Consider the following 23,839-nt stretch of genomic DNA (forward strand, 5'->3'; position numbering starts at 1 on the left):
AGCAACGAGTTGGGGGTAGATGCCTTTCTTTGGCTGGGGCCTCCCCCTGGAATAGCCTCTCTGAAACTTGAGAACCATCTTCCGTTCCGGAAGCACCTCAAGACCTCTTTGCTTCTGCCTTCTTTCTTCCTCTCCCCTGCTGATCTCTTCTGTTTCTGCACTGGCTAGCCAGGCACACCGGTCAACTGGCTATCCTCTGATTTCGGGGCCAGATCCCTGTCCACCTAGCCGCACTTCCTCCTGGCAACACTTGCACTTGGGTCTGTATCTTCAACCCTACAGTCCCCTTACCTGCACTTTTAGACACCTGTTGTCTGTGCCTTATTCTTGCACTTGCCACCTGCTGGCTGCACTACCTGTTGTTTGTTTTGTTCATGTGTTCAGCACTTTCCACTCCTCCCCTGCCCCTTGCACTTTCCCCCTTCCCTCTCCCATGCACTTGCACGTTCTCAATGTCACTGGGCCTAGTAAGATTGTTCTTTCCTCCCCAATACCCCTCCCTTGCCTCGTTGCACCTTGAAACACTTGTGTATGGGCGCAATATAAATAAAATAACATATCATATCATATCAAGGGGATTTTTCAAAGCAGGCCCTTATCCATTAGGGTAAACCTTGTCTGTAAAACAGGGGTCTGCAACATTTGGCGTGCCAGATACTTTGGACAACTTCCATCAGCTCTAGACAACATGGATTATGGGAATTGTAGTCAAAAACGTCTGGAGAACTAAAGGTTGCAACCTCTTGCTGCAAAGCAACAGAGTACATGAGTATTTGAATTAGGCAATAACGCAGTGTGGCTGACCGTGCGCGATAGTAACGTCCAACTTCCCCGTTAAATAGATTCAAGCAAAGCAAGGCCTTTAATGGATTTCACAGGATGGCTGGCCACATGTAGCATAATTGCCATTTGAACCACAGGCTAATCTTATGCCCAGTGCCACAAAATGAGGGGGCACCCCCATGAAGTTAAAGGGCACAGGCCCTTAAGCTTGGGAAGCTGCCCATGAGGGCACAGAGAGGGTAATGGAAGGGAAAGAAAGGTGGCCATAAGGCACGCCTCCCATCCATCCACGTCCGCTCTCATGCTACAGTCATCACAAAGGAGAGCCTGACAGGGAGAGGACCCAGACAGCAAAAGGTGATAACTGGCGGTTATTCCCGTTCAGGACATGAGTGTGGTAGGGAGAGGGTTGACGGAATAGTAATACCATTGAAAACTTAGAAGCATAAACTGATTCCTGTAGCAATTTCTCCTAAGGTGCTTTGCTCCCCGTTCAGGGTGGAACACCCAGGGAAAAGATTTTGCTGCAGTGTAATCCCACTGTGAAATACTGTGCAGTGGAGAGGCACGGAGCGCGGTAAAAGCTCACGCCTGGCACATCAAGAAAGCAAATCTGGGAGCCAGGAAACGGCATCAAAGGAGCTGCTGCCGGTAGCCAGGGCAGTTACAAGTGAGGTGGCAAGCGGCGGCCGGGAAGTTAGGATTGATCGTGGTGCAACCTACAGACTAGGGCCTAACTCCACTGTTTTAACCAACCTAAAATAAATGTGTTCTGCAATTCCTAGTAATTAACCTTCTTAGATTGTGTAATTAGGCAGCATTGGTTCCGGATAATGGCTTACGGCCCTGCACGAAGTCTTTAAACTAGACACAACACACAAATTATATCTGCCCTATGCGCCATACACCATGGATCTCTATAAGAACACATTCTCTCTTGTTTAATCTGCTATTTTTTAATTGCTCATTCAAAATTCATATTCAGCCATCGCCAACACGTGTTTCAACCTTTAACACATTGGTCTTCTTCAGGGCTTAAATATTTAAATTAAACATTACAAAATATCATTTTTGTTTGTTGTATAAAGGTAAAGAACACACATTTATATATGAAATATACAGACCGGCAGCCAACCAGAGATGTGTTGTGTAGCAGGGGGGTAACATTAGCAGATAAAAAAAGAGAAGACACCGAAAACTACTTCTAATCAATGTCAGTCACTACATAATCAATGTTTTACAAAATCTCAATGCAATCTAATATTTGTATTTTTCTCTTTGTGCATCTGAAAGACATTCTTTCACAATAATAGCATTGCGTTCACCAGTGTGTCCACCACCAATACTCTTAAAGCGTAAATATCAAAAGTATCAAAGTATTAAGTGGATCCACCCTATTTGTGCATGACCCCCAAATAATTTGAATCAACTACTGGATCCTATCAATTACCGTTAAGCTGTCCACGATCACTGCTTCCAAATGCTTCTTATTCTTGTAATCTATAACTTTCTTGAACCCTCAATTCCATCTGACAGAAAATACAATATGGTAAATAATAAAGGCCTCTCATATTGTATCCATCATGGCTCTGCATTTCTCATAGTTAGCAGTGCTCTTACCTATACAATTTCCCCATTAAGGAGATGTTCTCCATATTCCAAATTCTCAATTCGTCCATAGGTCCAACAAAACTTCCTTTGACCTATTCAAAACATAAAACAACCCGTGATTTTTTCCCTATTGATGTTCACATTGTCCAAATACAATCACGTCTCAGATTCAGACCTCTAAAATAATGGTCATATAAACGCTTCAACACATGAAATGGCTGTACAATCATGATACATATTCATTATGTGGACTTTCCTACTGGCTCTGCGCCTATCTTCAAATAATTACTCTCATCGAGCCAATTTCTCATTAAACACTATCCTTCCCACAGGTTAAATCCCAGCACATATATTCCTGAAGAAAAAGAGTATTTAGCGCATCAGCTGACATCATCAGAAGCCAACACTTTACTGGCTAATGAAATACTAACAGCTCATCTGCATATACTTTTAACTTAGCGCTAAAACCTCTCAACTATCTTTACTTAGCATTAGCTCATCAACATTATAAACACGCCAGAAATAGTCTTCAGGTTCTCCCATACAGACACGAAAAGGCATACAGATAGTAAAACTTACCGGCTTATTGCCAGCCCTCGGCCTCTCTCAGGCACTGAACGCAGCGTTCTGCATGGCGCAAGGGTGCCATTTTGCTTCCGTTCCTTAATTATAGTGGACCTGATGCCAGACGGCAGCGTCTGTCGTCGTGCTCCATTAACATATGTACACACGGCAGACCGCGCATTCAGCGAAGTACTCTGTTCATTATTTTAGTTTACCATATATGTTTCTTATTAGACCCGTTGGTCAATTAACGTACCGGCATAGCGTGTTCCCTCTGATCAAATTTCCCTTATATGAGATAAAAATGATCTTTACGTTTCATTCCGTGATCCAAACATTTATCAGTGTTGTTATATGAACACACTTACCCTCCTTTATGTCTCAAGTACCATTATCCCTAACATGCACAAGTGTAGACTGAACAATCCACCAGATCATATTCTTCGTCCTAATAGTTATATTATAAGCATTATTCCTTGCTCTAAAAAACCTACAGTGCGCTCGTAGGTTACAGTGACACAACTTAGTGCAAATATTCATAAGAAAACCCCAATTTCATGATCTGAATTGATGCCGTTCAGAACAGTTTTGTATTTACATATCATTCTTGCTTCTAATTTCTGAAGCTCCTTCTGTCTGTCACCACCTCTGGGGTCTTTCTGGATAGTTTTTAATCCAATGAATCTGACATCTGCCTTATCGTCCATTTGGTGGCTTTCATGCCAGTGTACCTCACAACCTCTCTATGTAATATGTTGACATGTTCCCTTATGGTCGCGGAGCACAGTGCCTGCTCCGAAAAGGAAATTCATCAACTTAGTAAAAAACACCCACCACACTGTGAATCACCCATGTACACTTACTCCCCATATACGAAAAAGAGCAGCAGCTGAATGCCAACCTCCGGGGAATCCAAGCGACACCGGAAGGCGGCGGAGCGAGGGGTGGGGAAGCACGAAAAAGGCCCAGGTAAATGTAGCAACGTCGTTGCTGCAACAAGGGCACATTGCTGTAGCAACAGCTTTGCGCAGTGTCAGTATCGTAGATCATAAGGTTTAGCCGAGGCTGGATTATTTGCTTATTGTAAATTTTACTCAGAACCCTGTCGTGACAGCTTGAAATATAGTTGGAATTGGTAATTCTGACAGTTTCCATAGAGGCTGAGCTAGCACAAAGGCAGCGGTAAGCACAACGAAGTTTGGAGGCTGGAGAAAACAAGCAGCACAGCGCTAGGAAGAATTTTAGAAGTCTGGTTAAGCAGATAACAAAACAAAAGTGCTTAACAGAACAATTCCTGACAAACGCGAAACAAACAAACTTTTTACAAATAACTTGTTGAACAGAGGGGGCAGCAGAAGGGGCAAAAACACAAGGCTGTGAGATAAGTCCCCAGAAAGGATTAAAAGCAAAACGAGATGTCAAGCTGCTAAAATGGGCTGCAAGTCCGAAAAAGAATATGACTAGGCATATGTCAGGAAGAAGTTGGGAGGGGACTCATCTGAAGAAGAGAACTGCGACAACGAGTAAGAAGACAGGAGGCCACCTACCAAAAAGGGACGGGAAGATATGAACCAGGCAACAGAAATGGCAACAGGAACAACCCAGGGTGTCCAAGCGAAGAAGCATTGTCTAAGCGAAGAAGCATGCAGAAAAGAAAAACAACTAAGGTAATACAAAGAGAATGGGAAGAATGATTAAGAACATGCTGTTGGAGTACAAATCTATACAAGAATTTGAATTATTAAGTACAATGGAAAGTATGGAGAAAATTATGTCAGAGTTAAGAGCAAATAAGGAAGTAAACAGCACTAAAGAAGCAGGCGCTACTACCACAGGCAAGAGCGGAACAGATAGGGACTATCTAAGCGCATCAGGGATGTGAACGCCCTTACCACTGGTGCATTAGGCTCTAATATCAATACGCAGGGCCCTACTAGTAGAACACAAGGGTATCTGGCAGCCAACAGACAACTCAGTCAGAACATAGGCACAAGGGGCAATAATACAATAATTATTGGCACGGCTGATGGAGCCCACGTTCAGAGCACCACAGCAATGGAAACGACACACACACACACACACCCATAGAGCCAGTGCCTAGTAGTGCCATAGGAACAGACACACCTATAGGCACAGCCACTGACATAAATAACAACCAAAAGAATGTAACAGCATCAGCAAATAATGGGGCATACATCACAAAGTTTGCTGGACCCACAGCAGAGCATTGAACACAAATAAAATGTAGAAGGGCTTCAGCTTGTGTAAGGAAGGCATGGTATCAAACAGTAAGACAGACACAAGTGATCACAGTTCAAGGGTGATTATTGAACTTCAGTTGGGTTTGAACATGCCTATCAAATCCTCAATCTAACAATGGGAATAAGCTACGACCATCAAATAATAACGCAGGCCTAGTGGAGTCTGTCAAAATAAAAGGGCCTATACTAATAAACCTATTGCCAATTCTTACTTCTAAATACAAATAGTGTGGGAAACAATGTTGTGCAAAAGAAAAGTGTTCACAAAATGATATGTCATGATATTCAAGCCATTGGCTTCTAATGCCCACGTTTTCATCACGGGACAAAGAGGCACACTCGAGCTTAGCACACTGTATGGCTTCTCTAGCATGAGGATGCAGTTCAAGACTTCAACATCAGGGCCTTCTGTGCCAATTCAAAGACTCTTATTTCAGAGGGTCTGATGCAACACGACAGAACATTAAAGTTCCTTTCCTCAGTATTTTCACGTAGACAACTTTTTGGGTAATTTACTTTTCACCCCGGGTCTCCCTCTGTAAACAGCACTAAAGAAGCAGGCGCTATTACCGCAGGCAAGAGCGGAACAGATAGGGAGCATCTAAGCGCATCTGGGATGTGAACGCCCTTACCACTGGTGCATTAGGCTCTAATATCAATACGCAGGGCCCTATTAGTAGCACACAAGGGTATCTGGCTCAGACCCACTTTAACAGAAAACCGTCAATTGGTCACCCTCTGCCGGGCTCGGACCAAATTCATGTACTTTTCCAAACTTTCTCTACTTCATCGAAATCGAAGACTTTCGATTGTGCGCAGGATTTTGCTTGACCCGTCGTAGGACCTCTTTGATTCACATTTATTTGTTCTCTTTCAATTGGTCTCCCTCCGCTGGGCTCGGACCAAATGTATCTACTTTTGTCACTTATCTGCTGGATACCTTACAGAGACCTTCGATTGAACACCCACGTAGTGCCGGACCACTGTGTCAAAGATATTGAAGCTTGCTTTAAAGTTCAATCACTCATCAGAAGTTCAAATCCACTTGTGTCTCTTATCACACGCGTTTTAACAATGTTTGTTCCAGCGCTCGCAATTCAATGTTGCTACTTGCAACATTGACTTCAACACAGACCGGTCTTGCAGCAGTCTCCCCAACTCACTGGCTGTATTCATTTCACTGAAGCTACTTTGTTCTTGGAGCCAAGGACGGTACCATGGTGGCTGGCTATTCTCCCCGTCTTGATTATTCATGTGGGAGTGCCCCGGGTATCTCTGACACAAACCAGGATTCTTCAGCCTGGGTTCCTGGTCTTACGCTTTCTATTCTTGAGGTCTCTGGAAAGTAATGGCTCCTTGTCGAAAAGGTCAAGGGAATTTCCCCCATTGCGATCCCTTCAGTTATGTCGTCTTTTCTCTTGCTCAGCTACCGTCTCGAAACTGCTGTTTCCCCATATGCTTTGCCTCGCTCATAGTGTGATCCTTTGCTCCTCCTTTTATCCATGTGGGGAAGTGTAATGGAAGTCAGGTGTGTGTGATGGTCAGTTATTGCCTGTCCTCGCCTGACCATTATATTGGGACATGTCAGGTATACTGCTCGGGTGTTAGTCTATTTTCTCTCATAGCAGGCTGTCCGTGAGAAAGTGTTTGTGTTGTAAAGGGGCGGTGGGTGGAGTTCCTTAATATCCTACCTGGTAGGATGGGGTAAAGGTGTTACAAGGAAGGGGATACCGTGTATCACCATCCGGTGTCCCACTCCCTAAAGAACCGTCACCCAGGTGATCCTTTCACACTGGCCCACCGCCAGAAACTGGTTCTAAAAGCGATGGCAGTGTCCTGGTCACCTGGATGACCGATCCCCAGGGACTAGCTAGTGGGTGAGACAACTTCTGGTTTCTCACCTTGGTACATAGATATGAAAGTGAAACAGAAAATGTGAAGGAAATAGTTAATTGAAATATTTACACTGTTAGAATTCAAATAGAGAGATTACGATGTAGTAGCAGAAGACAAGAAAGATGAAGACAAAACACAAATAAGAAAAAGCAAGTGGAGCAAAGTTTTAAAAACTGGTCAAGGTCATTTAACATATTGGCAACTATGGTAATGGAAACATTCCCAAAGGAAGAGTAGCGCTTATGGTATACCTGGACAAGATTAAGTAGGTAAATGACACCTTTGGGGGGGGGGGAGCTTGGCTAAATTATGATAGGGAATTCAGGCTGTACATGGAGAAATACCCATAACAAGGTTGGGATGAAGTGGAGGCTAACTTGTACGTACATGAGGTTTTAAAGGTGAGACTACTGCCATATGTCACATGCACACAGTGTATCAAGCAGAAAGGCCCCCACAACCACCTACGAGCAGAGACAATGATAATTACCAACACCAAAATAAAGCAGGTCAGCCCTTTCGGAAGAAACAGCCCAGGCATGCTAGGTCATATACCCACAACACACGTGCACTAAATATGTACACCCTAAGGGAAATAACATCATATGTTGGAAATATGATAAGGGGTTTTGCTCATCGAAGGAGGAATGCAGATATAAGCACCAGTGCAGAAGATGCAGAGGGAACACAACATTAGCAAATGCACAAGAAACCCTCCAAAAACCTAAAACATGAGGACCCATAACAAACACACAAGCCGTAGTCATTCACCCATAAAAATGCAGGTTATCGAGGTCTGGCTGGACACATACCCTGATAGGCAAGACAGCAAATGTTTACACAAAGGTTTCACAAAGGGTTTCACCATCCCTTTGAAAGGGAACAGCTCAGGGGACTTCCCACAGAACCTCAAATCAGCCAGAGAAAATCCATAAACAGAGAGAAAATTAAGAAAGAATTAGCCTTGGGGTGGATAAGTGGTCCCTGGGACACACTTCAGCAAGTTCATCTGCTCTCCTTTGGGACTGGTTCCCAAAAAGAGCAAGGAAAATATCACCACCTATCTTCCCCCATGCAGGTTAGTAAATGACGGCATATCAGCGCTGGACACAGCAGTGTCCTACACCAGTTTTCAAGAAGCAATTAGATTGGTCAAAAAACCAGGGGAGGGCGCACTCCTAGCCAAGGTGGACATAGAAGCCGCTTTCAGGCTTTTGCCAGTACACCCCAGGTCACAACCATGGCTATGCTTTCAATTTGAAAACAAAATATATGTAGACAAATGCCTGCCCATGTCATGCGCGTTCTTTGGGAAATGTTCTTTCATCCAATGGGCTTTTCAGAAGCACATGCCAGAGGCATCCATGGTCCATTACTTGGATGATTTCTTAATTAAAGGGCACAGGGCGTTAGACACCTGCAAGCAGGCACTGGAGAAATTGATCAAATTCACAGAAGCATGGGGCATCCCTAATGCAGACAAAAAAACAGCTGGCCCAACATCTACAATATCCTTTTTAGACATTGAGATAGACACAGTATTGGGGAAATTCACAATACCAAAAGTAAAAATAGAAAGCCTACTGAAGGTAATTGGGTCTTTGAAAACAGAAAAACAAAGGACCGGTGAGAGAACGATAATAATTAGCAGGCAGTCTCAATTTTGCAGCAAGGGTAATACTGCAAGGACGTTTTTTTTCTCCAGAAGTCTAGAGTTAAAAACCAAAGGTTTCAAAAAACCACAACTACACATAAGACTGGGAGAAGAGGTCAGAAAACACTTAACTACATGGGAACATTTTCTGAAGAATTACAATGGGTGGTCATATGGCACACACCATTAAATACAGAAAGGAGAAGAGTGTTATTCACTGATGCTGCCGGCAGCAAAGGGTTTGGTGCAATTTTGGGGAAAATGTGGTCTGCGGGCCCTTGGCCAAAGGCATGGCACACACAGGGGTTCACCAGGAACATGACGCTTCTGGAAAACTTCCCCATATGGATGTGCCTATGGGTCACAGATGTAAACAACACAGAGCTGGTAGTCTGGTCGGATAATATGGCAGTGGTCAGCATCATCAATAGAAGAACAACATCATGCCAATGGGATTTGAGAGTGCTAAGGGCAATGACTGCAATTTCCCTCCACAACAACATAGAGATAAGGGCAAAACACATTGCAGGAGCAGAGAATAATGTTGCTGACGCTTTATCTCACTTGCAATGGGATGTATTCTGGCGCCTGCGACCAGACGCAAACCAGAGGATGACAGAAGTGCCAAAAGAGGTATGGGAAGTTCTGACAGGGAACCCATAAAAACAGCTGATTGGTGCACTCTGAAAGGCCAAGACCATGATAAGAAATCAGCAGGCAACGAATCTCAGAGCAAGGTGCCCATTGAGGCTCACTCCCTGTCAGACACCCAGAAACCCCCACAATGGTCTTGATTGAGCTGGCCAACAAGGCATTGGCAGAGAAGACAGCCAAACAATACAATGAAGAACCCCCCTACAATCAGCATGGATCGTGGGACATGCCTTTGTGGGTAGGACAGGAAGGTCGACTGAAGAAACCAGAGACAAACTACCCTTGAAGAACACAATCACGTCCTTGTGGGGCTCCGGGGCCATGAAATGGGAGGACATACATGAGATTAGCTGACCTGGTGGCTTTCAGGTACCCCCTGGAATATCTAGTAATACACCTAGGGAGCAATGATCTGGTGGACATAGGAAGGCAACAACAAACACAGGACATATGTACATCCCTTACAGGGATAGCAAGAAATTGGAGAGACACAGAAATATTTATGTCGGAAATACTACCCCGAAAAATATGGAGATGGGCATCATCAAACAGAGTCATTGGCATAGCTAGGAGAAAGCTGAATGGAAGAGTAGAAACATTTTCCATAAGCAGGCGGCTGAATTTTATTAGGCACAGGTTTTCTCTTATCCGGACCTATTGCACAAAGACGGAACCCACCTATCAGTAAAAGGGATGGAATTATTCCACACACAGGGACCTTTAACATGTTAGCAGCTAGGGGATGCCAGTAGAGTAAAGGTCTTTTGGGGGAACCTGAGTGGCCCTGGACCTACTCAGGTGTGGCGGAATGGGCCTGGAAGGAATCTGCCAGTAGGCAGAAATAAATCTGCCAGTAGGCACAGGAGTGTTCACCAGACAATGTGCAGGTCCCAAACACGGAACTGGGAGCCCACGCTGAGGGGCACACTTTGAGCAAAGAAGGGCAAATTCCAGTTCCTGGCCCAAGTGCCCAAAAGTACAGACCTATGAAAACACTGCGCACATGTTTGTTAGAACATCACCATAATACTCCTTTTGTTTTATTAGTATTATAGTTAATAAAAAGCCACAGCCTTTTCATTGCCAACACAAACAAGAGTCCGCATATTTGTTTTATGTATGGTTTTTTTGACCCATAAGGATAGCAGTTCCACAGTTTATGGGTGCTAAGGGTGCCTTTTTGAGTAAAAAATGTGTTGTGCCTTGGAGCTCTAGGAGCTGCCCCTACATTTCGATGGCAGCACGAAGAAGACAGCAGTGTAGCAAAGGGCAGGTGCGGAGCAAGAATGGAGGGAGGTGTTAAAATATATAAGGCTGAGGTGTGGGTGATGGGTAAGGAGGTGTATGGTGGGAAGTAGAGAGAGAATGACGGGTGGAGCTGGAGCAGCAAAGTGGCTCTGAATGTAGGCGGAATTCGAGAAATTTGATTGGCTGCTTCCCTGCTTCTGTGTGTTAATGGCTAATAGTCTCCTGGCACAAGCTCTGTGAGTATCTTCACTGTGGTCTTCAAACTCCGTAGTAACGTCCAATTTGTAGTGAAGGATGGTTCTTGTTTAAACAGTGAAAACCTTTATCAATTTGACAGTTACATCATACTTTAAGGATATACGTTTGCAGCAGCGCAAACTATATTCGAAAGAGATTTATAGTCATAGACTAAGGAAGTAAATGGTCAATAATTATAAAAAAAGAATACAGATTATAATGCAGTACATTTACATCTGTGGGGTCAGGGAGCGTACACGTTTCTTTATGTGGCCGGATGAGGGTGGAGCGCTGAGCTGAAGTGCACAAAGGTAAACCAGAGTCTCTTATAAGGAGCAGCATGACCAGATTATGGTTCATCAAGTCCCTTCTGAGAGGCAGTCACTGGTGTGGAAATGTATTCTCTTTCAGGTGTGACATATTGAGTGTTCAGCAGATGTTAAGCAGGCCCTCTCCTTCCTAATTCCTTCCCACCTACTCCCCCATCCCAAGAGATATCAAAACCTGCTAAATGGATTGTGTATGTTCAGAATGGGATAGACGGAGAAGATCCCTCTCCACCCCGCTGACATTCGCACTCTAGACGACCCAATGGTGAGATAGAGCGCTGTTTACAGGTGCAGTGTCAACCTTCTGTGCTCAGGCATTATCCCAAGTTGCCTGTGCTCCTTGAGACGTGGTATTAGTGTATTGATTTCTATACCGGAGATTGATTTTATACCTCAAGTGCCAGTGCTTAGTGGAGGCTGCAGCTCTCCAGCTCTGCAGTCATCTCCCCTCTTATCCAAGGCAGGTCTCTGTGTGTGCTAGAAGCCCAGCACCTTTACTGAATAACACTCTTTGGAGTTTCAGAGATCAACTAATCACCTTAAATCTTAAAATGAGGTGTGACAAAATGACTACTTTTATGCAGGTGTACAGGATGAGTAGTGATTGAAACTCCTTCCTAGCCGCCCAGTGGTACTAGACCAGCTGTGATCTCAATAATAAAAGTGAAACAGGTACAATATGAATTGTGTACCTCCTTCGCCTCTTTAAGGTAACATAGGCCGAGGGCATGCTATACTCTTTAACAGGGATCCGAGCTAGCATAGAAATTTCGAAACATCAATAGCATCAGAGCACCGAATTATAAGAATGTCTATCCGAGGGTCTTTACAAAAGGAGACTTTCATTAAACTAAAAATACAACACACTAATCAAAAATCAAAAATACTATGATTCACTTCTGGACGAGAAAACACAGTAGTTAGAAGAGGAAGTCTGGGTCTGAAGACAATGGGAGATGAGCAATATTTTCAGCAGCACTGTTCATGTTCAATGATGGTGTCTTTAAAAAGGTAAGGAGTGGGGTCTTAAATGTAAACGGAGCCCTTTAAGCAGGTTAGGGGGATATAAATAAAATAGATACTTTTTAAGCCTGCTCTTAGGACTCAACTGCATTGAGACAGGCTTGTAGGCACTTTTCTGTAGTTCTAGACAGCATTGAGACAGGTCGAGTTAAACTTCCCAATGGCTCAAGTTGGCATGTGAGAAGGGCGAGATGATTTCTTCCACGGGTCAAGTCAGCTCGACACTGTGCAGGGATGAGATGTGACCCTCAGTGGTGATTGTATTGAATCATCTGAAGAACAGGCAGGCGATGGTCAAATTGGTGTCTGAAATCAGATTTGTTGGACCGATGAGATCTAACGTTGTGATGCGGTTCTTCAATGGCGATCAGCTCGAAGATGGCTGAAGAGCAGGCAGGCAATGGTCATGTCAGCAGTATCATGGCTTGGATCAAATTGAAAAGCTGTGTGTGTCTAAGGTAGATCCAGTTGCTTGCAATGGCCCAACAGCAAATAAAAACTGGAAAATGATGCCCAGAGCTATTCCGTGACTTCTGGTTTCTCTGGTGCCCCGTCCAGGGTCTGCAGTGGCAAGTAGAGTCTTTGTTTTGCACTTCCCAACCAGGAAAGTTGCCATAGGGTAAGTGCAGGGTCTGTCACTTTTAGTGAACAGGATCTTGTGTACCAGTGATCTCAGCTGCTGGCAAGGCTTGTCCAGACAGCAGGTCACCACAACTGTTGTTCTTGTTCGAATGAGGGAATGATCTTGGTCTTTTTTGGAACGTTGTATCTTCACCTCTATGGAAGAGAACTTTGGGTTAGACTGTACCCCAAAAAATGTTCCATGTAAAATCCTTCTTTTGAAGTCCAAAGAATATTCAACTAAGGGGGCAAGCTCAACCCTTAAATACACAATCTACTACAATGGATTCACCCCTTCTAGCCTTCTGTTATGGTCCAATCATGGCTGTGCTGCTGTGCACAGATGTTTTTGCCTGATAATGTCATGGTCAGACTGCTTTATCTCTCTTAAGTGGGAAGGGGTCGCAGGAAATGGAATAGCCTAAGAAATACCCAGATAGTGAAACACCTCCTTTTCTAGCCATTTCCCTACTGAGCCACTCTAACCCCACCCTCTCATTGTCTTCCCTGCATCAAAGCCTGCCAACCTGGTGGGAGCTCTCCATTGTCCTGGCATGGTCTGTCGTTAATGCACTGTTCACTGATAACCCTTTGGGGAGATTTCCTGTCTTCTGGGGAAAGTAACATGCCTTATTAGATAGAACAAAATGGGGGTTTCTTGGACCGGGCCAAGATGGTTTGTTTGTTGGTAAAACCCAGGCTGATACACACAAGGAGTCGCCAGCTGTGGAATGAGCCAATACCAACCAAGCAGACAATAGAATGGCTCCAAAAGCTTGTGGCCAGCAAAATGATAGATTCACAGAAGCCATCATGTCAAAACAAGATCATCTGCCACAGGTCCAGGGAACAATGATATGATTTGGACCACGACCATCCACGTTTAAAGGCAATCCTTGGCTGTTGGAACTTGGGGTTCAATGAGGACATTTTCAGGTATGCACATATTATTCTGAAATTGCCATGTTGCCAAAATACAGTACAATGAAGCTGCTAAGTGGTGTCAGTAAACCGGCTCAGCAGTTACATGTTTGCACTATACTCTTCAGCATGGAGCACTGTGGAGTTAAATTTGGAATTGTGGGAGCCTGACTCAGGTTCCTAAGGGTTTTGGTAGTTTGCTTAATGGATTTAACATTTTTGGGAATATATGCACTGTGTTTGGAAATTTGGAAAATTAGCTACTGGGATTTGTACTTTGGGGCGATGTGTTCCTGTGCTTAGAGTCGTTTGAGTTTCACATCTAGGTTTTGGAGTTGTGAGAGTTTGTCTGATTACCAGGGTTTGGATTTATGAGAGACTAGTTTCTATGTTTTAGATTTGCAAGTGTTTGATTAGTGGGTTATGTGGTGGTTTGTCCTTGTTTATAGGGTTTTGGAAGTTTAGTTAGTGGAAGTTTGGGAAATTGAATAACCTTTTTTGGCAACTTGGCCATTTGATGTTATGCTAATGTTGGAATTTGGTTAATGTACTTTGTACTGCAGGCGACTTCATACTGGGTTTGCAACTGGGGGGTGGTGATTACTGACGTTTGGAGTTGTGTGACTGGTTAGTGGGTTTTGGAGACATTTGGGAGGATGAGTGCTGAGCTCTAGAGTTGTTAAGTTTATCTACAGGGTTTTGAAGTTGTATGAATGTGTTAATGGGCTTCACAGTTACAGGAGTTCCATTGCAAGGTTTTGGAGCTTTTGGAGGCTGATTACTAAGCTCTGGGGTTGTTGGAACTCGGTTACTTAGTTTTGTGGGAGAGTAGTTACTTGGTTTAGTAATTAATGAGTTTTGTGTTTTGGGAGATTGATTACTGGATTTATGGGCTGTGAGTGTTTGATTGATGTTTGATTATTGATGTTTGCTGAGTTTACGAGCTGTGGCTGTTTGATTATTGGGTTTTGCAGTCTGTGAAAGTTTAGTTTGCATGTGTCCCTGGAGTTTGTTTTTGTAGTTGGGAGAGTTTGGGTCTCTGAATGTATGAGCACTCGGTTAATGTGTTTTTGGAGTTTTGGAAATGCTCTTCACTTTCTTTTTTCAAGTTCTATTTTTTTTCCCCTGAATATCACCACTATAATGTTTAGGGCCTTTTCATTCTTTGATTCTGTGCTCAATGTCCATTGAGTGAAATGTAAGTCAATACATTGCTAGCATCAGTATTTGTAAGCAGGGTTTCTGGTGCAAGTGTCTACCTGCCCTACATACAGGCCATAGACCTAACAAGGATGGGCCAATAAATATCACATGAACAGCATCTTGCACAGCATTACTGGGAAGGGAGCATAATCTGTCTGGATAGGCCATGCCATTACCAGCTTCCTTTGTAGCCCTCAAAATAACAAATTTCCAACAAAATGATCACGTTTCCGAGATCCTCAAGTCCCATAAATATATATATGCATTACAAATTGTTTTGTCCTTCGATATTTGTACCCAACTCCTTCCAATCTCTAATCCTTTTTGCAATAACAAAACATCTTGACAATGGCATGCTTTACTTATATTATCCTTAAACAGGTTCTTCATCCTGTCCTTCACCTATAGCCCCCCCAAACATTTGGGTCTAATTCCATTTTTGCAAAAAACAGATTTACAAAATCAAGAAATTGGCATCAGACTTCCTGCGCTCAACTTCATATATTTTCACATTATCTCTCTGTGCCGGGTGAAACATGTTGCAGAGCCGCCAGGCTCATTACAGAAGCATAACCTCTCTATATTACACTGACAAGCCCCGTCTGCGGCCATTTGGCCTAGATACACCTGCTTCATCTGAACCAATCTCTCGCAATTTTGCTCTCACTCAGCTCCACCAATATCAGTGCATTAGTTGAGAGACTCTCCATCCTATATATTAACGTTGGCATTACTATTAATGCATGTGTCTCTTTTAAAGAGCAATGATTACAAATCAATGCATACGCCTTCTAAATTCTAAGGCACTTGTTGTCAATGACTTTATGTGGGCCTTCCAGTTGAGCTGGGACTCAAACGTTACACCTAATAGGTATACTGTCAAACTATGTCTATTTTTTTGGGATCCAGGTCTGAATGCTGCCTGAACGATGCCAGCAGTCCTCAATGCTGGAAACCTTCACCTGGCAAAGTATGGGCTGTTCTCCATTCAAGCCAACATTTTCAGTGGGTCTCTCTGCAGCTGGCATTAAAATGGGATGTCAGTTGGTTCTGATGGCTCCTCACACTCCTCTTTTACCCACAGCTCTCTGACCCTACTCTTCCCATCCCTCCCTAGCTCTCCCCACTTTTAATTCTTCCCCATACATACCCCTTTTCAGCCCCACTTCAGCAACTACTGTGCCATGTCTTCTGTCATGTAGGCATTCACGCATCTTTACTATGAGTGCAGCATTCTGCGTGCCAGCAACTTTCTGCTACCATTCTGAGGCATTCCTTTTTCAGTCCTAATACGGTTTTGTAGAGTCAATAAAGTACTCTGATCATTTCCTTGTAATTTCCTTTTCCGAACTTGTGAAAATACAAATATCTTGCTTCCCCCTAATAAATTTTTAGGCTAGGATCTTTGAAAGCTTTCACAAAGAACACTGTAGGCCTCCTGACATTGGATTGTGTCTGTGTCACCCGTCAAAAAAGTACAATTAATTCATATAAATTTACAAACAATACAGTTAGTTCACATAATGACACAAAAGTAACTTGCCATACAGTACAAGATCAAAAATAAATTAATCTGCTAGACAGTTGATTCAATTAACTTAATCACTTTCTGCCAAATATATAAAGTTATACAAATCAATTTCATATTATTCCCATAGAATATAGCTGCCCAACATTGTTCAGAAAATGGATTATTAATGTCATGGAAAAAGATATCATATCCTTTCTTATACAAACCAATCCATTTGCAACAACCTTTTAAAAGATGGCGAGGGGGTCTCTATTTCAGTTTTACAAACACGAGATAGTCACTCATTATAGGGTATCTGTTGCTATGCACCTATACGTGAGAATGTTGGTAAAATTTCAAACCGTTGTTGCATTGCGAATTTTCCCACCTTAGAGGAACATGTCTTTACAATTTGGCTAAAAGGGACATTAATCGGAAAGTGTTATCTAGTATATACAGTAACACAAGTTTTCATAGCCAGTATCGACATGCTATTATTTTTATTGCATGAATAAGCTTTCTCTTTGATTCCCTTTAATGCACAGTCAAGATCAATCGGGAACTCCATTGTGTATACAATATCATCAAAAAAGTTCTTATTTTCAACCATCCAATATTTTAATATACCTGTTGGATTATTTAACTGGACCGGGACCCGTTTGTGTGTATACAATTCTATTATTACATTTGACAGTAAGCTAAGGATCCCCCAGGTTGGAAGCTTCAACCATAGTTTAGATCTGTTTACCAAAGTGAATGCAGTGGAGAAGCCAACGAATGCACCATGATACTGACTTCTTTAGATTAGAATGTTTCTCCATAAATGTGCTTAGTACCATGTAGTTGTCCAATTCTGGTAGTTTTTCCAGGCGTCCCCTTAGTTACAGAATAATAATATTTGCATCTGCTCATCAATCTTTTTTATGTTCCAATAGATGTTTTGAAGATTCCTTGGCAAGTCTAGGAAAGTGATTATCAAATAACAAGCAGAGTTAGATCTATCGTCTTGTGAATTGTTATGCTTATATTACCCTTTCCTGATGCTGGAATGTTTATCAAGTAGCAAGTGCTATTGGGTGGTCCCAGGATCACCAGCCATTTTCAACCACTTTTCTGAAGGATGTAGGTGGAAATCCGATTTGGGCCTTATGGCCGATGTGTACTTGCAGAGGCTTTCAAATACTTACTTATATTTCTTATAGGGGGACTCTGAGGGTTTTGCAGAAGAGTATCCTAGTCCATTCTCATATTGCCCTATTCCGGAAGCCTTTGTACTGCTTGCTAATATATGCATTCCAATAAAAAGCAGAGATGGGGGGGGAGCAACAACCAGTGGTCTAACCATCACACAGTGTTTGGTAGTACACATCCAAAACTTTGTGATATCTCTTTTCACTTTTGCCATATTGTGCTCATCGTAATTGTGATCTTTTTCTTTGACTTTTTAAATGTAACAACATTGTTATTCTTTTCCTTGGCTACCCTGAAACTCGAGAGGTTCTCTATTTTGAGTCTGGTGCAAGTTTCAAATAATGCCCTCTAATCTTCTGCACTCCTTCGGTATTTTACCATCATATAATATATAACCACATTTTAAATCCTGTTCTTCCACTTTTCTCTTGTGCTATCTTAACCACATTCCTTCCCTCTACAAGGAACAACTCCACCTCATTCCATGCATTTGGCTTTTAAGGGTCTGGAGAGGGATCACAAATAGGAGTCTCAATAACAGTAGATTAGCCCCAGGTGGCAATTTAGGTATAGATCCCTCCCCTTTAACTTCTTCCAGGGAACAGAGGGAGAAAGGAACTCTGAGGACCCTCCAGCCACTTCAGAACCGGCACCCAGCCAGCACACAACGTGCCCTGCTAGGCTCTGAAGCAAGCTCCCTGGACAGGGAGTGCCAGAAGGTCTCTGAACCCAAAACCCAGGACAAGGCAGCCGCCTGGAACACACTCCCTAGCTTTGGGCCGTCCACTTTAAAGGACAACGAAAGCCCATTAACAAAGCGGGGAGAAGTACAATGACAAGCCTCTACCGCCGTCCCCCTTAAAGGACATTCTCAAGCTAGTCGAGTTCCTCGATCCACAACCGACTGCAACGCTGACCAGAGTCGCTGAAAGAAACAAGAGACGTCTCGACCAGTGCCTCAGAGCCACCGATCAGATCTGAGACAATGATTTGCTCGCCAAACTGTCTTGTCACATGATACCTGCAGCTGACTCCCATCTCGAACTCTGTCGCAGAAGCCTGCAAAACACCCTGAAGCTGATTCGACCATTTTGAGCACCAAGAACAACTACAGCAAAAGGTACATGGTGGTTCTGTCCCCCTGGAGGCCCCTAGAGACATTTTAAGACACTTTCACCCTTTTGCTGAAGCCAAGAAGCCTTTTGAAAAACTATTGTGGTTATTAACCGTACCTACTACCCTACCTTCCTGGCAGTATCCAGAGAGCATCCCTTTTCCTTCTTAGAAACAGTCTTTTCTCTGCATTCCTTTATAGGGAGGGTTGTATTTAGTATTGTTTTTAGATTGTCTGTTGTGATATTAATAAAGTAGAAATTTGTATACAACCTTGACTGGACACTCCTTTTATCATTGGGTAATAATTGTATTTTCGCTGTGTTGCAAATAACCAGTGATCCATGACATTTAGAGGAGATAAGCCTGCCATTCCGTCCATGTTACCAAAATTGGACAAAGGAAGTTTGTAATTTTAATTGTATGCTTGTTTAATCCAATCTGTTTGGTGTATTAGCAGTGTTGTGTTGATTAATGGCCTAGAGACTTATATTCAACCCTGGACCACTGGTACCCCAGAATTGTCACAGTGTGTTTGCATGTATTGGTTATGTTTCTATTGAGAGCAATCTTGACTTTTGAGTTTACTAACAGATGTGAGTGCTTCTGGAACTGAAAACGCCTCTTGTTTAATTTTAGATGAAGTGTTGTATGTGTTGGGGTTTCATAGAGCAAACAGCGGAACGCATTTGGATCTTCCCACATATCCCTGGGGTTTTCAGTAGAATCTTCTGGTTCCACATAGTACTCCATGGAAATATGCAGCACAAAATAGCCTATTAGCAAAAAAGTTGGCATTGATTGAAATAACTTTAGTTAATGTACTTTAAGTTACTTTGCTAAGATATGTTTTTAAAACGTTGCCAATTCCTTGAGTAGACCTCTATTAAGAGGATGTTAAGGTTTGGCACACAACCTTAAATGATTCCAAAGTGAACAGTTGAAGGTTGGCTGCACAATCTTAATCACCCCACACATATCCTGCTCACGTCCTCGCATGCATTTTGTCAGTGGTCATGGCCCAGTATGAGCTGTCCTCGCATTTAGGCTGCCTTACGGATGCATGCAGGACATAGGGGTTAGAACTCTACCTGTTTCACTTTAGGATTGGACTATGCCATCTGTGCATGCAGAGGGCATCAAGGAGATAGGATTCCAGAACCTCACACTTGTACCTCTAGAGCATGTGGCACAATAGTGGTAGAAGTGGGGGGACATCACCTGAGAACATAATTCACATCTCCATTCCCACATCAAGAGCACTTAGAGGCTTATCTCCACCTCTTCCTTCTCATAGACCTTCAAATCTACGACTCACTGACATCTCCTTGTATCTACTTGGTGGTGTTGCTTCTTGAAGAATGGGTCTAGATTGAATTGTTTGCTGGTCAGTGCCCCTCTACAGAGGGCAGGAACAACCTAACTACATCTGGGTGAAGAGGGGTAGACTGCAGTTTTTTTTAGGATCCATCACAGGGGATTGGATATTAAGATGGGCAGGGCTAGTGAATTGTATTGCAGGAGTGCATGCATTTATCATGCTAAATAGCCACTAGTGGATGTGAGAGGCGAGACCACCATACATTTACGACAAGACAGGAAGTAGAGCTGAAATTCACTCGTCTGACCTTGAGAAAGGGTGACAATATGTACATTCTAGGTGGAGGATGTGAACGGGAATTTGCGGGTGATGTTTATACCACAATGTGAATATCGAGGAACTGTTGGGGTTACAGCCTGAGTTTCAGCAACCTGCGTCAATTGTCAGACTACCTGAGCACAAGTACAATTTTCAGGTTCATCAGCATTTGCTCAAAATACTTCAAAAACATATAGCCTGTATAGCATTGCATTCTTATTTTCGGCTTTGTAAACCTGCTTGGTCGTTTTCGGGGGAACCATAAATGTGAAAACAGTAAACACTTTGTAATAAAGTGCATATTCCATGCTATGTGTAAACTTAATTGAAGGGTCTCGGGAGATATAACATCTCACCTCAGTCACCCCAGATTGAGCTCATTCATTTCTATGAAATCACACCAGCAAATTGCAGGGTGATGTTGCGCCAATTTACTAGCTAATGGGGTTTTCAGTGATGGGTCTTGAGCACCCCAAGATGGGAGTCAACACTGTGTGATGTGCTCAAGTCCTTTGGGATTGGGTACAAATATCACAGTCCATGGAGGATGAGAGGATATAGTCAGACACATGTTTTGCTCTAGACTATGTTAAATTACACGTGTTACATAGAATGTACATGCAATTTCCAAGCCCCCTATCGCACAGAATTTAGGAGTAAACAATGTGAGCAGAATGTACAACAGGGGTTGCTGATGTACTGCTTGTCCTAATGTAAAACTGATACGGGGCACTGTGGGGAAGACCAGAGGCAGGACGGAGAATGGGAGAGACAGCAGAAGGCGAGCCTAATGCAGCGAAAACACTTTATAGGACACATGCAATATCATGGTCACACTCATTACATAATCTTTACAAGGAAAGTAAATCTTGCTTTGATAGACATCTTTCCAATAATCTAGTCCTGCAGTAGGATTTGTAACGCTCTCTGGTAATCTCACTGCTCCTCCTGCATATTGAAACACACTCTTGTCCCCTTTTAAGCTATCAGACTACCAGAACCTACAAGCAAGGCTCTCCTTGGTCAGCTTCAGATGACTTCATGGAATGCAAAATTTACTTTGTATGTTATATTATGTTAAAGGTGTTTTGTCAATTTGGAGCTATGAGCTGTTCCTGACTTTTTCTGCCAAATTACACTTTTTGCCAAATGGTTTTGCTCATTTTTACCACTTTTTTTTAACCGCAAAATGCATGGGGAGACCCCTCGAACCCGCCTTCCACCTTAACCCTCCTTCTATATACCTTACCCCAATTTACCATCTGCATTTTTGCAGGAAAAAAGTGGTACAAAATGCAGCAAAAACAATTTGACAAAAGAATATTTCGGTAAAAGTGTGGAATGCTGTTAATTATGTTGGCATGATTTTTACCAGCATTTCAGAGCAGGAGCCCAGTAAGACAGGCAATGCATTATCCTACGTAGGTGCACAAAGGGGATCCACTGTCTACCCATGTGCTGAGTCGAACAATGTTCAAGGCTTTTTTTAAATTAATGCTATGATATGTTATGTTACTGAGATTTTTACTATGCACCGCTGCCATAGACATGACTTTCTGGTGCTCTGTAAATAGCTTTTATTTGTGGCACAGTATGGGCCTCATTACACGGATGGCGGTAGGGATTTACCGGTACCGGTAAAATACCGGTACCGGTAAATCCCTACCGCCTTACTACGAGGTCCCTTTGCGGGTTGGGGGATTTAACGCCTGCTTTTAGCAGGTGTTAAAATCCAACCCGCTAAGAAATCTCGGAGCTAATTACGGCACCGCAAAATTGCGATGCCGTAATTAGCGCCTTCCCCATTCCCATAAAGCCCTATGGGGCAGAAATGGGAATGGGGAAGGGCAATGGCGGAAAGGGGATTTACCGCCCCTCCAACCTTGGAATGGGGTGGTAAATCCCCTTTCCGCCAAGGCGGTGCCGGTATTTTACCGGCATGAGCCATGGCGCTAATAGCGCCATGGCTCACCGCCTACCGGGTAATGAGGCCCTAAGTGAGGTTTTACAGAACCAGTAGGCTCTCAAAGTATGGCTTCCACCTTTAAAATATATTCAGTTAATCTCAGTGAGAAATGAGTAGTGTCTGAAGCAAGAACTCTCCCCAGTTGATGTCTTGCAAATAGATTTTAAGGGTATTTCTTTCTTTCTTCCATGCGGTCTTGTTGGTTAAAAGGGCACTTAAAGATCAATCCTTGGATGAAGGTCACTCCAATTTCTTTAAGTGAATATCTGTATCAGACTCCCAAATAAGGCAGATGAGGAGTCAGGTAACTTGAGTAGTTCCGCTTAGAGAGAATGATATCCCTTATTAGGGAAATTGCAGGGACACAAGTCATTTTTTTTTAGTTTTCTGGCAAACAAAAAGGATAGTTGTAGCTTGCCCTATATGATGCATGAAGATTCTGTTGACTTGTTGACGGCCCATCTTGTCCCACTTCTGGAACTGAGCACTAATTCGCAGCGTGCAACATCGAAACAACAAAAGTGGACATCTGAAGCAAGATTTGGGAAAACATAAATTTGCAGAAAACAGTGTACTGCACTGCTAGGATAAAAGGCTAGCAATAGGCATCTCCATAAGATAAAGAAAGGAATACTGGGGAGTACTGCTATAAGCAATTAATGCAGGGGAAAAATGTGCTCCTGCAAGTGAGAGATCTGACTATAGCAACAGGGGTGAAAACTGACCATTGTGTCACATCCAAAAATATTGCAACCATATGCTTTTTTCTTGAAACAAAGAATAAAACATAAAATACGGTTTTTCAGTGACTACTAAATGTGAACCCATGTGAAATGTTCCACCTGCCAACAGTATTTGTAATACTGTTCCATCTCTGAACAATAAATCGCCTTTCAACTCTCACTTGTGACCAGGTGAAATTGAAACCATTGCAACTCTTCCAAGATCACACACCAACACATTTCCCAATATACCAAGTATCTTCTTTTTAGTCCTGATCCATCTGTTTGCTAATAAATAATTGAAAGGAGGAGTGTTTCCAGGTATGTGGTATAATGACCTTGGCTCTAAAAAAGTATAACCAGGATCCCTCACATATGACTGACTTTGGACCAATGAAAATGCATCAGTATTTTCTAAACTGAATGAAAAAAACGAGTTTTCCAGTTGCAATGATTTCTTTAAATCCAGTTGTGAAATCCTTTTTAAAGGACAAGTGGATGAGATGGTGTTCGTCAATGCCTGGGATAAACTACTGAGGATAGCGGACAAGCCAATCCACTGATCTTTGTCTGACATGACTGTTTCTGTGTTTTCCACTCTAGACTATTCTGTCCTTTTGGACAGCATAGTTTAGCTCGGCAGGGCGATGGGAACTTGGACTGTGTGAATGGGTTCCTGATTTTCTCATTGCA

General features: G+C 42.9%; 1 protein-coding gene and 1 non-coding gene across 3 annotated transcripts in view; both read left to right on the forward strand.

Moving 5' to 3' along the window:
- TP73 (tumor protein p73) overlaps positions 1 to 23,839 on the forward strand; it is a 510,790-nt gene that overhangs the window by 5,702 nt on the left and 481,249 nt on the right. The gene's annotated exons all lie outside the window — the stretch shown is intronic.
- LOC138474961 (U4 spliceosomal RNA) lies at positions 3,978 to 4,118 on the forward strand. Its single transcript, XR_011269172.1, has one exon. It is a non-coding gene; the product is annotated as a U4 spliceosomal RNA (small nuclear RNA).

The sequence above is a fragment of the Ambystoma mexicanum genome, chromosome 8 (assembly GCF_040938575.1).
Source record: "Ambystoma mexicanum isolate Mex_15411 chromosome 8, UKY_AmexF1_1, whole genome shotgun sequence".
Classification (NCBI taxonomy): domain Eukaryota; kingdom Metazoa; phylum Chordata; class Amphibia; order Caudata; family Ambystomatidae; genus Ambystoma; species Ambystoma mexicanum.